Below are 16641 nucleotides of genomic sequence, written 5' to 3'. Positions count from 1 at the left end.
AAAGGTTCAGAAACCAGATACATGACGATGGACTATCATATATCATATCCTAAAGGTAGTTCTTGCATAACCACAGTAATTGGGATTAAAATTTCTGTTGCTAAGTGATATGGTCATCAAGCATGAAGTCACATTACCGTTTCGCTTAGTGACAGCAATCCTGGCAGTCCCTGTTGCCATCAACTTTAAGTGAAAATTATGGATCATTAACCAAAGACTTCACTGACTGTGACTTGCAACTTCCTGTATCTTCTCATAAGCAAAATCAATGGGGAAACAGCTGGAAGATTAAGTCCTGGGCAGCACCTGAGTGTGTTACAGTGCAATGCAAGTGTATACAGGCTAGGGAGGAGATGCTACTGTGTGAGGACACACTACAAAGATCACTACTAGATCCTCGCAATTTCAAGGAGGGCTCCTTGGGGAGAAAAAAGCAGAAGGAACAATTTGCAACTTTTCTTCTGGCTTTTTCATTGACTTTGCTTGTGGGAAGCTGGCTGGGAATGTTGCAGATGACGATCACATGATTGCAGGATGTTGCAACCATCATGTAGGTGCCAGTTGCGAAGCACCCCGACTGCAATCACATGACTGTGAGGGAGGTATGATGGATAGAATTCAAGGACTCATCGTAGGTACCACTCACTCAGCACCATGGCAATGGTTATTACTTGAGGACTACCTGAATAGGAAACAGCAAATAGGATTGAAAGATAATCTCTCCTACTAATTTCCAATTTACCATTGAAATGTGTAGCCAGAAATCTTCACACAATCAAAGTTTGTTGAGTAAATGAGGAGAGCAGCAGCAACCCTTGCAATGTAAGCTTCATCCCTCCTGGATATGTGTACAACATTATGAAGCAGATACAAAAAAGGCAGAATATTTGCATTGTAATAACAAGATGCCATTTTTGTCACTTAGGCCCATTCCTAGCTTCTGTATATAGCACATGGCCAGCATGAATAACAGCTATTCCACTACTATTGTTTAGGGAAGTACTATACAAACAGACTGCTATTATTTTTACTTCAAACCTGTTTTTGAAACTTGATTCCCCCCCCCAATATAGCTGTTTTTAAAACAATTCAATTCAAAAGAAAGACACTAAGCAGGATGGAAAGAAATACGTTCTTCCACAGTGAGAGTAAAACCCTGATAGAAATCATTGAAGCAAGCATGTATACGGTGAGAAACTATCATGTAATTTCCACATTCTTTGAAAAAATTTCCATATCATATAGAAACTTTGAAGAAAAATTATATTATGATTTATATATGTAAACTTCCAGCCATAGATGGTAGACTGATGGATGCAAGCAAAACATTTGGAAGAAAATTAGTAAATGTCAACTTTACTTTAACATTTCCTACATAAATCCAACACATATGTATTTAAAAATTTTTGAGAAGGTAAAATTATTGAAGTATCCAAATAAAATAAGAAAGATAAAAGGAATGAAAAGAGAAATAAAAACATATACTTATGCCAGCCACCCTTCTATTGGATAATTATCATCTTATTCTTTCCTCATCCTCTTTGGCCCTTTTTAATCCCCAAATCCAAAACCCATCAATTCAGTCTTTTTTTTCTTTAAACAAAATCCCCATATAGGGTTTCCAGATTTTCAAAAAAGCCTTTATCTTTTTTTCCCCTGACCAAACTGGTCAGCTTCTCCATTTCTGCAGATTTAGTTAACTTTATAATCCTCCACTGTAGACATTTCATTACTTTTCTATCTTTTGGCATACATTATTTAGAATATTTTGAATTTTATTAATTATATTTTAACATGTAAGAATTGTCATTAGTTTTTTTTTTTACTTAAAATATTTTACTGATATTTCTGACTCTTCATGTTGTGCTTCATTCTGGTTATCTTTATTTCTTTGTGCAGCAGTACAGATTTATGGACTCAGTCGAGTCCATACTCAGAAACTCAGTTGAGAAGGGAAGAACACAAACTCCTACATTCAGTCCGAATTTGGAAGAATAGAAATATTTGAAGCAGAAAATACTGCTTATTTAGTGGCCAAGGATGATTACATGCTCTATTAATTCCAAAAGAAGACAGTTTTGAATTTAAGACAATCTTCTCTCCAAAGGAAGATTAGAGATTAAAAATACATACAAAAATCCTGTGTACTCTCTAGTTTTACTTCTTTGTCATCTAAAACTACCATTCTCCACTGAAACCAATTCTGGAATCCCCCAACTCCCAAATAATAAATGGATAGACAGAAGATGGATAGATGACTGAATGATAGACAGACATGCTCAATAACAAGTCCATGGACTGGACCACAGTATATATTCTGGTTTTTTAATTTTCTCCAAATACTTGATAAGAACTGAGGGAGAAATTTTGTAGCACCAAGCTGTTTCTGTTTTCAACAAGGAAACAAGTTGTTGGAGACTTCTGTGCTAGACTGCAACACAAGAAACTTTTGTATGCTTAATCTGTAGTAAATTTGATTTAGTTAAGTCTTACTAAATTTTAGGGACTCTTACTCTGAGGTAAATATGTTTAACACTTCTAATTCAGTTCAGACAATGTGTTAAGCTTATTTTCTTCTCCTTTTCCTTTTGAGAGAAAGAACCACAGCAGCTTCTCTCTCTTCTTCTATCTCAATTTCAGCTGTTTATTTGCATCTTTCACCCATTCTCCGATTTTCAACAGCATTTTCCAGCAGAAGTAGGAAAATAGCCCTTCTCCCAATTTACAAAACTGGGGAAAACTCCATCTTCCTTGTGGGGAAATACAATGGTTCAGCATTATTCCAATTTTATATTTTCAAATATTATTGAATTATAGTAGTGTGTTCACTAGGAAATAATTGTTCTCTGAATAAACTGGGAATGACAGATTAAGTCCTTTATATTCTAAGATATTTTCATCAAGGGTATTCCTCCAATGGCCAATACTCTTCAACTAATAGACTTAATTCTAACTGAAAGCCTTCAGAATATTCTGACTCCTTGTCACATTTAATTGGAAACAAAATACTGGCACATTAAACACTGGTATATTAAAATGATATAACATACTTTGGGAAAGATATCAACAAGTCTAAATGCATGTCGGTGTGGTTAAAGGACACAAAGACAAAGCGAGGAAAGCTAAGGTTCAAAATGAACTGAGGCTTGCAACCAACGTCAAAAATAACAAAAAAAGCTTCTTTCAACATGTAAAGAACAAGAAAAAAGTGAAGGAAACGATTGGTCCATTAGTAGGTGAAAGTGGCAAGTTGACAAGCAACAGGGAGAAAGCAGAACTATTTAACTCATTTTTCGCATCTGTCTTTACACAAAGGGAAAAAACAGACCAACCTATCAAAAATAGTGCCATAAAAAACAAAATAGAAATACAAGTTAAGATAGGCAGGAAAATGGTAAGTGAACACCTGTCCAGCCTAGATGAGTTCAAATCACCAGGACCAGATGGATTACACCCCAAGGTTCTTAAGGAACTGGCAGATGTGATCTCAGAACCACTGAACTATATTTTTCAAAGATCCTGGAGCACTGGGGAACTACCAGAGGACTGGAAAAGAGCTGATGTAGTTCCCATCTTCAAAAAAAGGGGGGGGGGAAGGACCCAGGAAATTACAGACCTATCAGCCTGACCTCAATACTTGGGAAGATTCTGGAAAAGATAATCAAACAACAAATCAGCGAACACCTACAGGCAAACAAAGTCATTACTAAAAGCCAACACTGGTTTGTCAAAAACAGATCATGCCAGACAAATCTTATTGCATTCTTTGACCAAGTGACAAAATTAGTGGACCAGAGGAATGCTGTGGATATAATTTACTTAGACTCCAGTAAGGCATTTGACAAAGTATACTACAACCTACTACTTGAGAAGATAGGAAAATGCAGGTTAGACAGCATCACCACCAGATGGATCCACAGCTGGCTGACCGGCCGTACTCAGCCTGTGGTCCTCAATGGAACCTTTTTTCTGTTTGTTTTTAACTGCCCTATTTACATGCTTCTTTATAAAAACAGCAAAATCTCCACTTGGCTCTTACCCAGATTCGTTTTTAAAATAGATCTACTATTTTGCCCCAAATGTTCCAAAGCCTATGAATTCAGCTCAGTTTAAACTGCTCTTTTATTTGCCTTATTTGTTGCTCCTTTCTAATAAGAAGATAATAACAAGAATGGTATTTTTAAGAGGCAAAGCAACATTAATTGCATACAGATTATACTTATCAAGTAGTCAATAAAATAGCAAATAATCTGTAATAAATGGCAATAATAATTCATATGTGCCTCATAGCAACTGCTTGTCCTTCCAAAAAAACCCACCAATGAATCATTATTTCTACTATTTCAAACCTATTTTAGCATTCCAGCACACAAACTACACTTCAATATATGAAAAAATGCTGTAAGTTTTAAATGTTTTAATAAATAATAAAGAATTTAATTTAGAATATATTAGGCCCATTTAATAAAGTTTCCCAAATCATCTTTCTAAATCCAGTAGGATTCATACATACATACAAATCTCTTTTATCCATTACTATTATATTGAAGCACATTCCTAATTTTATTTTGGGGCACAAATAAAACCTTGAGGCAGTCTTCCTCTTTCAATCCTTACTAGTGCACGATATTGTTGTAAAAATATAATAGGGCAAACTCCACACATCTACTTTCCTCTAAGGCAGGATATAAGTGTTGCAGCAAAATAAATCAAATGAATATCACTGAATGTTTGTCTTTAAAGAAGTTTTTATTTATATTAAATAAGTAATTCCTGGAGAATTTGTGAAAAATATAATCCCTGAACCAAAAACACATGGAAGAGAAATTTATGCAAGTCCTTTATTTTTTCTGCCACATTAGATATGGTGCTTTGTTTGATCTTTCCTTCAAAGAGCTCAAAGCTGCATTTTAAGCTAAATAATTATCATTTTCCAATGCCAGAATTTCGCAAGCCTTCCACTGCAGCCTTATCACATGATGCCTTTTAAGTAATTGGAACTAAATTTCTTATTACTATATTGCAAGCCAGGATAAACATTGTTCCTATTATCCTCAGTGGGAATAAGATGACTTGTAGTAATCTTCAAAAAAAGTCATTAAGATCCACTTGAGGTCAGCTCCGGTTGAAATCTGAAGATTTTCTTCCAAGTAGATAGTCTGAATTGTATGATGTATATTGTATTTAAGTTTTGTCTATGAATAAGCTTCACTGAATTGAGACTGAAATTACAAGAACTTTATAATTGTTAATGCCATTCATTGATAATATTGTTTGCTTCAGGATAAGCATAATGGCATAGTTCCCACTAGAAATCAACTAGAACACTACAACATAGCATCAAACCAATATCACAAGTTGTTCCAGCTTGTACAGCTGACTTGGAAACATCTTAGGGCTGTTGAAATTCTTAATACCAAGCTTCTCAAATAGCATGAGGTTGAAAAGGTTATAATGTTTACGTACAGCACCTAAAACGTATTAAGGTTGCATGTGAAAAAAGATAACTGGAAGTGGCTTGTTGTTTCAATACAAACAAAAAAAACAAAAATCCCGCCCCTTGGCTATAGTCAAGTCATAAAAGCAATAAAATACAACTGCTCATTCAGCAAATCTTTTTCTCCAAGTGTGTAATATAAATAAACCAGAAATTATTCTTTGCATATTATTTCACCTTTTTGAAATGGCATGGAGTGTCATAATAGTAAACTGGAAAAAAAAACGTAATGGCAAAAGCTTTGTTGACACATTTATGTAAATCAAATTAATACATGATCAACATGAATGCTCCTGCAGTTAAAGGTTCTCTATTACAATGAATCAAGATATAATGACAGTCACTGTAGACAGTCACTTAAAATGATATTTTAAGAGATAAGTACTGAAGAAGGAAGCACAGCTGGAATTCCTGACAATGAGAAATAACAACTAGTTTTTGGAATTCTGTACATAAAAAAGAGATGTGCATCAGTGACAGCTTAATCATACTAAGAATATTCAGATATTCAGATTCGGGGGTGTGAGAAATTACTGATTTCCCCCCCCCATTTACTTCAGTAGGTTATTAGCTTTTCCTCTCATTTGTAAATGTGGAGAAAGTATTTTTTTATCTTTTCAAATATGTCCATTTATATATTGTATTCTCTTTAGTTCCAAGCAGAACTCTGAACTATGCCAGGGGCTACTTTATACTGTTTTCTATAGAGTATTGTGTAATAGGATAAGGTCACTAATGCAGTACATTTTTGCTATTTTCTTCATATAATAGCCCATAACCTACTGGTTGTTAGCAGAATAGATGAAATACTTTCAAAATATATAACTACATTTAAATAAAGAGATTTATTTACAGACAAACTTCCCATCACACTCAGCAATCTGATGTATTTGTATTCAAAAATAGAATTGATTTGTACTTAAGTAGGCACCAAAAAATGTAGTCTTAGTCACTACTATATATAATCTGCCATTTCTGTTACCTGAAAGGACCTAATAGATTGGTCCACCCCAGGCAACTGATGGGCCATTTTGGGTCCCAGAGGGAGCTTAGGGTTTTATCAGACTTTGGGTTCAGCCTGGCATAAGCATGTGACTGACACCCTGGATCAGACTGCTCCTATGCAGCCTCTTTCTGTGCATCAATCCAAAGGTCCTCCATGATTTTCTGAGGAGTTCCAGGAGATGAAATGCTAGAAGTGATGCCTGAAGTACTGTTTGAGAATGTCAAACAGTATATCCGACCAAACAGAAGTGGGAGCCTACATCACGGTGATAAGGGTAGTGAAAAGTTGATATTCTTCCATCCTGTTGCATCTCCCGATAGCTGTCCAATGGCCTTGTTTAGGATAAACTGTTCAGGGGGTGGGGAATGCATAGAATCATCTGCAAAGCCACCCTGAGGAATATTCCTGCAACTTGGCAGACAAAATCTCTCAGAGTTAGATTCTGTCTAGGCAAGTTCAAGGGACAATTTTGTGATGTAATTTGGACTAAATTTGATTCTGTTATACCAAGAAAGTGGATATGTTTTTTTCTGTTTGTTCAGCCACCTGTTTGTTAGACACTGGCTCTCCTGGGTTATTAAAGCGGTCTGGGAGATGACTAACAATGGTGGTTTCAACTTCTTTGAGAGAGGGGATGTTCCTCTCACACCTGAAGGAAACAGTGATACACCCCCTCTTCAAGAGGTCATCACTGGATCCTTCCGTGTTGGAGAATTATTGGCCAGTTTCCAATCTTCCCTTCTTGAGGAAGGTAGTAGAAAAGCTGGCTGGATGACGGCTACAGAGGTTCTTGCAGGAAACAGATTATCTGGACCATTTCAGTCTGATTTTAGGCCAGGATCCAGTAAAGACAGCTGTGTTCACACTTGATGACTTTTGGCAGAGCAGCATGAGGATGATGCATCCTTCCTAGTGCTTCTTGATCTTGCAGAAGCTTTCAATACTGTTGACCATAGTATCCTTCTGACCTGGCTGTACAGCTTAGAAATGGCAGGCACTGTGTTCCACTGGTTCACATTCTTCCTCAGTAGTTGGTGGGGGGTGAAGAGATCACGCCTGTGGCCTCTTATGTGGAACGCTTCAAGTTTCTTCCCTCTTCTGTTCAACGTCTACATAAAACCACTGGATGAGATCATCCACTAGTGCAGAGGTCCCCAACCTTTTGGGTACCAGGGACCGGTTCCATGGAGAGAGATTTTTCCATGGGCCAGAGGGTGCGTGGTTTTGTGTGCTGCCTACATCCCATGGATGGGGCTTTGCTTGTTTGTGTGGACCAGTTGCTGGCATGTTGCGGCCCGGTACCGGTCCACAGACCGGGGGTTGGAGACCCCTGCACTAATGTGAAGTTCTGTATTATCAGAATACTGATGATACTTAGATCTACACTACAACCCTGAGCTGCACAGGTGAACTTGTCAATGTACTGACTGAGTGTCTGGGGGATATTTGGATCTGGATGGAGGAGACCTCAGCTCTATCCTAACATGACTACGTTGCTGTTGGACTCCCAGGGTTTGGAATGTTACTATTGGTAGACTTGGATGGGGCTGTACTTCCCCTTTCTTGACTAGTGGGCAACTTGGGAGTCCTTCTGGACTTGCAGTTACTGCTCAAAAACAGTTTTGAGAATATCTAATGAAACATATTACAGTAGTTGTATTCTAACTCCCTTTGTATTTCATTAAAAAAATCCTTAGGTGTCATAGTTTGGGCTCAACATACTTCCATCTTTCTCACACAATTGACAAAAAGTTGACCAAAACAATCTTAAACCTAGATTACTTCAGTGCATAGTTTGAACAATCACCCCTATTCCAAATCATGAATATTTTATGAAGCAATATAAAATTTTAGCTATACTAAAAGTTTGATAATTTAAGTAATTACATTATATTTATTTGCTGTATTTCATTCTAACTTATAAACCCAGAATTTGAACAGGTTCTCAGATTAATTAAAATTGTTGTTTGGAAGTAATACAACTACAATAAATAATATGTTAGTCATAATATCAAGGTTATCTTCTTTTATTTGAACATAGTCTTGAACACACTTCCTTGCAAGTACGGTAATTAACACTAATTTTAGTACAGGTACATTTCTAATGATGAGTTTATACCAGAAGCCTATGCATAAAAAAATTATCATATGAGATTCAGTATCTAGATGAAATGTCTTAAAGCAGAGTTTTAATTGCAGAAATATTGTATTTTCTTAGCATTCAGATTAAAATATTTTATGAAATGTTTTTAATCTGAACAAGCATATTCAGGATCCTATTATGTGAGAAGTGGAAGCATAGCTTGGGTGCTTACTGGATATTGTCAGTGAGAACAGTAATGAAACCAATGCACTTGGCTGTACAGCTACAATACTTTTGAAATATATGTTGGGGGGAGTGGGTGTTTCTCTTTAAAAAACAGCCACCCACTAATTGCTTGTCATGTGCCTGGCATTTTAAAAACTATATTTTGTGGGTCATTATCTGCAACAGAGTCGTGTACATTTTTATTCAAAACTAAATTTCAGTTAAATTCACTGGGAAATTAATTGTGTAAAGAGCTACAATAATAGCATTCTTCTCTAATAGCTAGCATCTAGTACTATGCTACATATTAAAGCTGTGTTTAATCTTTAACTGAGCAAAATGGTACATCATGGGACAAGTTTTGAACCAAGATACCTCAAATGGGCTAACTTGTAGAACATATCCAAAATCGGGGACCCATGACTCTTACAGAAATGAAATTGGCCAAATTTTATAAAACATTTCCTCTGGTCAGCCTCTAATATTGACTGTGCTATGTAGTTCAATATGGTCTATTTTTAAGGCAGATGCAGTCTCTAAATAGTTCCATGGTAAAAATTAAAGAACTTCTCTAGTGAAGGCAATATATTAGAACCTCTGCCATTGTTGAAATAATTGAAGAATCTGCCAAGGAAATATTTCTGAAACAATGGCCCAATGGGTCAAAGATTTCCTGATATGGTATAAACCAACCTATCAATAACAACTGAATTGCAGCATGATTAGTTCCACTAAAAAGAAATCCCACCAAGCTCCTTGCATTATATGGACCCATGATATCATATCTGTCAATAATATGATTTTTCTGCTTAGAAAAGACCTTGCTTATAAATAAAATTGAATTCCTAACTACATGTTAAGGTGTAACTGCATTTGAGGCTCCTGCTAAAATTCTTTGTCTGAACAACTTGGGGAGCAAGATAGACAAGGACGTATTTTGTGAAGTCTGTTTCCAAAACTCATATTATTATACATTTTGCCCCTAGAAGTGAAGTTATTGGGTATGGTATATTAATAATCAAAAGAACTTCTTTGGTTGGAAGTATATTCTAGTCCCACAATGCTAGCGAGTGTGGGGTTTGCTCCCTATTTATATGCAATAGCTTGCCTGCCAGTATTCATGGGGGTATGGTTTTCTCCCTGGCATTTCTTGATTAGTGTACTGTTTCCTGGTTGATGTTTGTCCAGTGTTAATCCCCACTTATTTAAGGTAGGGGCTGATAGCCGGAGAGGATGTGTTTTGGTCTTTTCATTTCCTTCTTAGCTTATTATTGAATGGTGTGTAAAAGTGATTTATCTTTATGTATCTATTGATGATTACCGGCAGGGAAGGACAAGCTTTTGTATATAAACAGGGAACATATGAACACTCACTAGCAGTGATGTTACCTGGTTGGCAAGCAAACAAGCATGCTTAGAAAGCACCTCTGAGACTCCACAATGAAGACATTATTTACAGTTGCCTTGAGTATTCATGTATGTGGAAGAAAATTCATCTAAAAGAGCTCTAACATAAAAGTGGAGATAGGGAGGGAGGAGAGAGAGAGAGAGAGAGAGAGAGAGAGAGAGAGAGAGAGAGAAATGCAAGAACAGTCTTAGAATGTGAGAAAAAAGAGTATTTCATACATGGCAAACAAAGAGGAAATGGATGTTTCTGTATTATCACTTTAAAAAATGATACAGGTCCTTCAGAACACTGGGAAAAAACAAGTCCAAACTACTAATGATGTTAGTTGAGTATGAAACACCTGCAAGCAACTACACTCAGAGAGCACCAAACACTCCAAAGTTCAGACTATTTAGACATCAAGATTAGACTTCAAATTATTATGTTATCTTAACCTTTAAAAGCTCATCCTGTCAATATATTTCAAGTGCAATGCTTAAATAAGGAAGTAATCTTCATTAAGCACAGTCGGAATTCCTCCAAATACATAAAAATACATTTGTTAGGCTAATGTTATGATAGAAATTTCTTAAATAGTAATGCAATAATTTTCTTTTTTTCCATTTTTAATGCCCTCAAGTTTTTTTAAAAAATATTTTAACAGCATGTTTGGGGCTTTAGTTTTTAAACCAAGTTCATTCAGTCTTTATTTCAGCATGAGGCTAAAATGAGGTAACTTTATGCTCAGTGATACCATGAAATATATATAATTTGCTTCAAGATCTGCATTAAAGAAGGGATGGAATATTGCGTGATAAGTTGTGTCAAGTTTTTTTAAAAATGTGATTGTGATAGGCATGCGCTAAAAGCAAGAACCACATGTAAAACATACACGCATTCTTCATTAAACTGTTAAAATATCTTCTTCAGAACATATTATCAATTAGAACATTATGAGATTTACTCATAAATCTAAACCAGAAAAGACTCCATTAACACGTAGCTGACATTTCTTTTCACAGGAAAAAACAAAGCATCAGAATCCAGAAAAGTGACTCATATGTCCAATTACCAGAAAGTTATGTCCAGATGAAAATCAGCAGGACTTCACTCTCAATATTGTAAACAGGTTTCCTTCCTAGGGAAACAGGGCCCGTTCAATCTTTTCTCTTTCCTCGACTCTCCGCGTGTTTTGCCTCTAACATGCGTAAGAATTATTAACTCCATAACATTTGCCGTAATTTCCAGACCGAAACATTAATGCGAAAAGGTCATTACAGCTTTCCTAGAAGCCGAGTTTTCAACAAGCGCGTTTCCACAAATAAAGAAAAGAGGGAAAGGGGGCAAGTAAGTAAACAGGGGGAGGGGAGGGTGGAGGCGGGGGAGAGTGACAAGTCCCGATGTCAAGTTCCATCCCAGGTACATCGGAGACCGGATTTTTTTGTTTGAAAGAAATCCCATTAAAAAAAAAAAAAAAACCCACGGCACGGAACTTGCCACTGCAAGGCTCCAGGTTTTTTAAGGACAACCCTATGTAAATAAACGCTGTTTCCTGCTCTCCAATCGAGAGGAAGAGCATCTAATTTCACTTCCATATCTCTCCTGACCAAATGCCCCGCGATATAACTCAGAGGAAAAAGGGACAATTCCTTCAATCCGAAGTATTGATTGATCTTCCTTCCACTCTCCCCAAACCTTTCCTGAGTGGGCGCCCCGTTAATGCCGCCGGAGACCCCCAAGGAGGAAATGCCTCTCCCCCCCGTCAGTCCCAAGAAGGGGAGGTGGAGGCAGTGGGAGCCCTCCAGCCCCCTCCCCCCAAAAAGGCTCGCCGCACATGAAGCCTTACCCTGAAACTTGAAGCCCTTTCTCATGCCCTCCTCGATTCTCCCGTTCGTAGGCTGGCACCCACCCGCTAAACCCATAAACAATGTGCCTATTACAAACCAGCGCTCGCTCGCTCGCTTCCTCCGCCCACCTGTCCAGGCAGAAGACCGAAGCGGAATGCAGCCGGCGCGGGAACCACCACGGCAGAAGTCTCCCTCCCTCCCCAACCTGCCGGGGGGACGTTCCAGAAGAGGAATCCCCTTCGTCGCGCGCGGGCATCCAAGGGGAATCTCCTCCACCACCTCGCCTCTCCTTCAACGCCGCCGCCCCGATCCTTCCCTGCCAGACCGACTGCAGGTAGCAGCCCTCCGCCACCTCCGAGTCCTCACCGTGCTTAGAAGGACGGGGGGGAATCTCAGTCCCTGGCCTCCGCTCAAAGCGGCTCGCCAGCGTAGCCAAAGAAAAACGACGGCCGGCACAAGCAACCCCTATACCTGACCTACTTTCCGCCTGGCTTGCCGCTGAACGTCGCACCACTAACCTACTTTCCAGCCAATGGCTTCTCCCCCCGCATCAAGCCCCTGCCCGCCTCTTGGCCAATCGTCGAACAGAGTTTGAGCCTGCTGCCCAATACTTCTCCAAAGACGACGCTTATGTTCCGCCTTCGATCCGGCCAACCAATCCGAACCGTGCGGCTGAAGAGTAAACGAGTCAGAACGAGGAATACACTCTTGTTGTGCCCGTCCGCTAACGATTGTAACTTGCGAGAGAAGGGGAAGAGCAAGAGAGGACTGCCGCGCGGGTGCGCGTGCGCACTCACACTCGCACTAGCTCTCGCTCTCGCTCCCGCCCTGCCAGCAGTTGTTGTAAGTGGCTGCTTGGAACGGGCGGGAGCCGGATATAAAGATTTTGAGAGCCGACCGGGATCCCGCTTCGCCCGGCGATTCCCCCTCCGGCTGTGCCGACCGGTGTTGGGTCACCCACGTCTGCTTCTGCGTGTATTTGCTCCTTGCCGAATTCGGACCGATAATCCTATGCTTCCCTCTCATCGTTTTTTTCCCCCGCTTTTTGGGCATTGCCTCGCAGGGCAGCCGCTTTCTGTCCCCAAGCGGCATTTACTTGTGACAGATCCTAGCACCTCCGTTGTTAAATGCGGTTAGCAGCGCCTATTTGCCCCGCTGATCTCGAAAAGCAAGCAGTGGCATTGCTACCAAAAATTGCACATTTTAGACTCCAGGAATAGACTGTAACTTGAAAGAGGCTAGCTTTTTCAAAGCTTTGGCGTAGATAATGGTAGGGGAAAATCAGTGGTATTTAGAGCTTTTCTGAATACCAGTAGACCAGCGAATGGTTTCTGACTCAACTGATTTTTAATTATAAAACCAAAAGAAAGTTACCCTCCCAAATCATATTGCTGAAACAAAAACTTCTTGGAATACTACCCATTCTTTAATATATTTTGCATCAACCTCTGGTTAATCTCAGTGCACTGGTTAAAAAAAAAAATAGTCCTACAGATCAAAAGTCTATCTCTGAATTAAGGGATCCTTACAAAACCCAGTTTTTATAATCTTTTATGTGAAGCGTCCAAGTATGTGCTCTGTAACAATGTTTCCAGTATACCCCATTTCTGTGTTGATAAATCCTAGGCCTACTATAAGAAATATATACAGGAAAAATTGTATCTGGGAAAACTGGCACTTAATAAAAGTGGCTTTCTTCATTGCTGATCTCCAATGCAGAGAAGTTTCCATTAGCCTGATTGCCATTCAACTGTTCCTGGCAAATAACTTGCCCCACCAGTCTCAAAACAAAAAACAAAAAACAAAAAAAAAAAAAAGGGGGGGGGGAGACAGTGCCTAGCCCAGCTTTCTAATAACAGAGACAAAAAAATGCTTTAGTGTGAAAAAAAAAGTGAACTGGGAAAAGTTTTGTTTATTCCATTTTTGATAAAATTATGCTCAGTTGCCTCATTTCTTGTATGGAATTATCCTCATTTTGCTGTTTAACTACAATTTACCAAGCAAAACAGTCTCTCTTAAATTGAAGTCCTGTTGGTTGACTCTGATAATGAACTTTATAAATTATTTTTTCCTGACAATATACCCCCCAATTCCTCTTCAATATTAAATTTTTGCCATATGTGTTCAGATGACAGTCCCATAAATTTATAACCAGTCAAAGCCATGCTGCCTAGTTACCTCCATGCAGAAATACTCAGTAGACAACAGTGGACTGCTGTTTCCTAGTTGCCATATGTCAAATGAGAAGATGCATTTGATCTAATACCTTACAGGGAACATTAAAAGTACATGACAAGTCATATGCATTGTCAAGTAATTTGAATGTCCCTGTTAAGATTTAATAAAAGAGAGAGGCTAAAGGAATTAATCTTTCAGATAATAACCAGAAGCCATCAGATAAAAGCTGAACCTGAAATATTCCGTGATCTCCAAGTTGTGTTCATGCCTAGAATTTTATTGTTTTTGTAATACATTTATTAAATTTCAACATCAAAGATTAAAATACAAACTAACATAAAAGGGAAAGGGAATAACAAAACAAATTGAAAATGTCGAAAATGATATCAAACAAATTTATAAGATTTATAAGATGATCTTTGGCTTTCTTATAGTGTAGAGATAACAATACAATCATCTCTCTTAAGTTTAAATGAATAACATAAAGTATCTTAAAATTATAGTAATTAATCTTACTAAAATGAATATTCATACAATATTCTCTTAATTTTATTTTACACAGAATTTTAAAGTTTTGCGGTCCCCTTTGAATTTCAAAAGAATGTCGGCCATGGGATTTCTAATAATGTTGAGACCTGAAGACTGTAGGAGAAAAAAAACCTTATTATTGTTCCATACAAAAGAGAGGAGCAAGTAGGAAAAGTCCAGTCTCACATATATGAAGTAATCTGCCTATTCCATATAACTGTTTGCCCTTTGCACAAATGTGAAGTAGAATCCCCAATTCAGTGCTTCTTTGTTAGTTAATGAACTTTTTGCAAAATTATGTGATTTTGTCAAAGTAAAGGAATGTTTATAATTTAGGATTTTAAGGAAACAAGAATTAAAACAAGATGCTATTGTGAAGAATGTAACCATAAACCAGGTAAGTTCCACTGTTGTTACTTGTATCACTTTGAAATTGATGAAAATATGTTGTATAGTTTCTATTTTATTTTATTTATTTTTGCCCTAAAGCTTCTCTATCTCAAAACACTCTCTGCTACTCTATATTTCTATTCTTCTTTGCTATTTTAAGTTACTCCAGCAATGAGTACCATACTGGATGTCAAAAGAACTTTTCTAAAGCATAACAAAATAACAGAGGTATTACATTTACACATTTGGGACTTGCAATAAAATACATAGTGCAGTGTTCCTGTTCAATGATGCAGTCAGCTGTGGCCTTTCTTTTTCCTCCCCACTGAGCATATTCAGTCCTAATTCAGATGTTTTGGGGTTTTTTTGCTTCTCTCTTTAAAAGTTAACAGAAGGGGCTCTCCCCATATGTTCTTCTCTCTAGTCCTTTAATTTTGACAGTCTTCTCATTCAACCAGTCTACCCATCCTTTTTATTGCAGATTGTGCCTTTATAACTATATAATCTTGTCCGGCAGCAAATTTGTACTTGGAGAAGAAGAACATTTTAGCATACGTGAATCTGTTCCATGCTTCTCTTCTGCCGTCTTCATGATTTTTTGCGTCACAAGTCTATGAGTCTAGTAGTGTCCTGCAATTTATTTTTTTTAGTGTGGCTTTTAAGACGAGTTTTCTTCTACAATCATCTGTGATTTCATAGGATTATATGATAGGTGAGCTTTTTCTTATTAAAGCAAAAAAGAGGCTAGGGAGATAGCATAGCTGCATGATGCCTATGAATTGGTAATTCTAGAAGCTCTTCATCTTCAAGGGTTCTGTGGCAGCGTATCTGGTTCTTCATCATAACAAAACGCTGTAAGATTTTCCTAAAGTCAGTGTCACTGCTACAGTAGTAACTGTATCCACCCCCTCACACTTCCAGTTGCAACTTGAGTTGCCATGGCAACATCAACCCCCACAAAATGCCTTAGAATAAGTACTGCAATGCCTAAAAATGACATCATGCTATCCAACCATACCATCAAGTAGTGAAGGCATCAAAAGACATGGCTGACAAAGCAACACGTTGACTATAAAACAGGCGTGGATGATATATCTGCAAAAGAATGCATGTGTGATGTCTATTTTTTTTCCCTTTGAAATCGTTATTGCTAATGGCTGCCTTATTTTTTTCCTGATGTTGACATTTATACAATTTTAGGATTGCTCTCTCTATTTACCAGCAGTATCTGAGAAAACTGATGGTTCACTTGTTAGATATCCCTGTATGTTGCTGCAGCATCATTACTTAGCACTATTGCTTATATAAAATGTTCTGGTTCTGTATTTCCATGCATAATGATGTTAAACATCTTTAATTAAGGGCCTATCAAGGTTAGTAGGTGACATCACCTGGATGACCTTGGCTGATCTTAAAAGACTAAAGAGGACCTGACTGTTTAGGGCTTGGGGGGAAGAGATCCAGGGTAATAGGTTAGAGTGAGGAAAAAACATTGGGAAA

At 37.9% G+C, this 16641-nt stretch overlaps 1 protein-coding gene across 5 annotated transcripts in view; it reads right to left on the bottom strand.

Moving 5' to 3' along the window:
* ARNTL (aryl hydrocarbon receptor nuclear translocator like) overlaps positions 1–12557 on the bottom strand; it is a 42732-nt gene extending 30175 nt beyond the window's left edge. For 3 of the 5 annotated variants that reach the window (XM_039340350.1, XM_039340354.1, XM_039340351.1), the window contains exon 1: positions 12412–12557. The gene's annotated coding sequence lies outside the window, so the exon portion shown is untranslated. Of the gene's footprint in view, positions 1–11270; positions 11337–12411 lie in introns of all 5 variants that reach the window. The other 2 variants (XM_039340352.1, XM_039340353.1) reach the window with 2 other exon arrangements.
* Positions 12558–16641: the final 4084 nt, after the last annotated feature.

This window comes from Crotalus tigris, unplaced genomic scaffold, assembly GCF_016545835.1.
Source record: "Crotalus tigris isolate CLP2741 ecotype Arizona unplaced genomic scaffold, ASM1654583v1 scf7180000017744.3724543626:3957646, whole genome shotgun sequence".
NCBI classification, from domain to species: domain Eukaryota; kingdom Metazoa; phylum Chordata; class Lepidosauria; order Squamata; family Viperidae; genus Crotalus; species Crotalus tigris.
The sequence above is the reverse complement of the archived record's forward strand: the minus strand, read 5'-3'. Positions and strand labels throughout refer to the sequence as shown.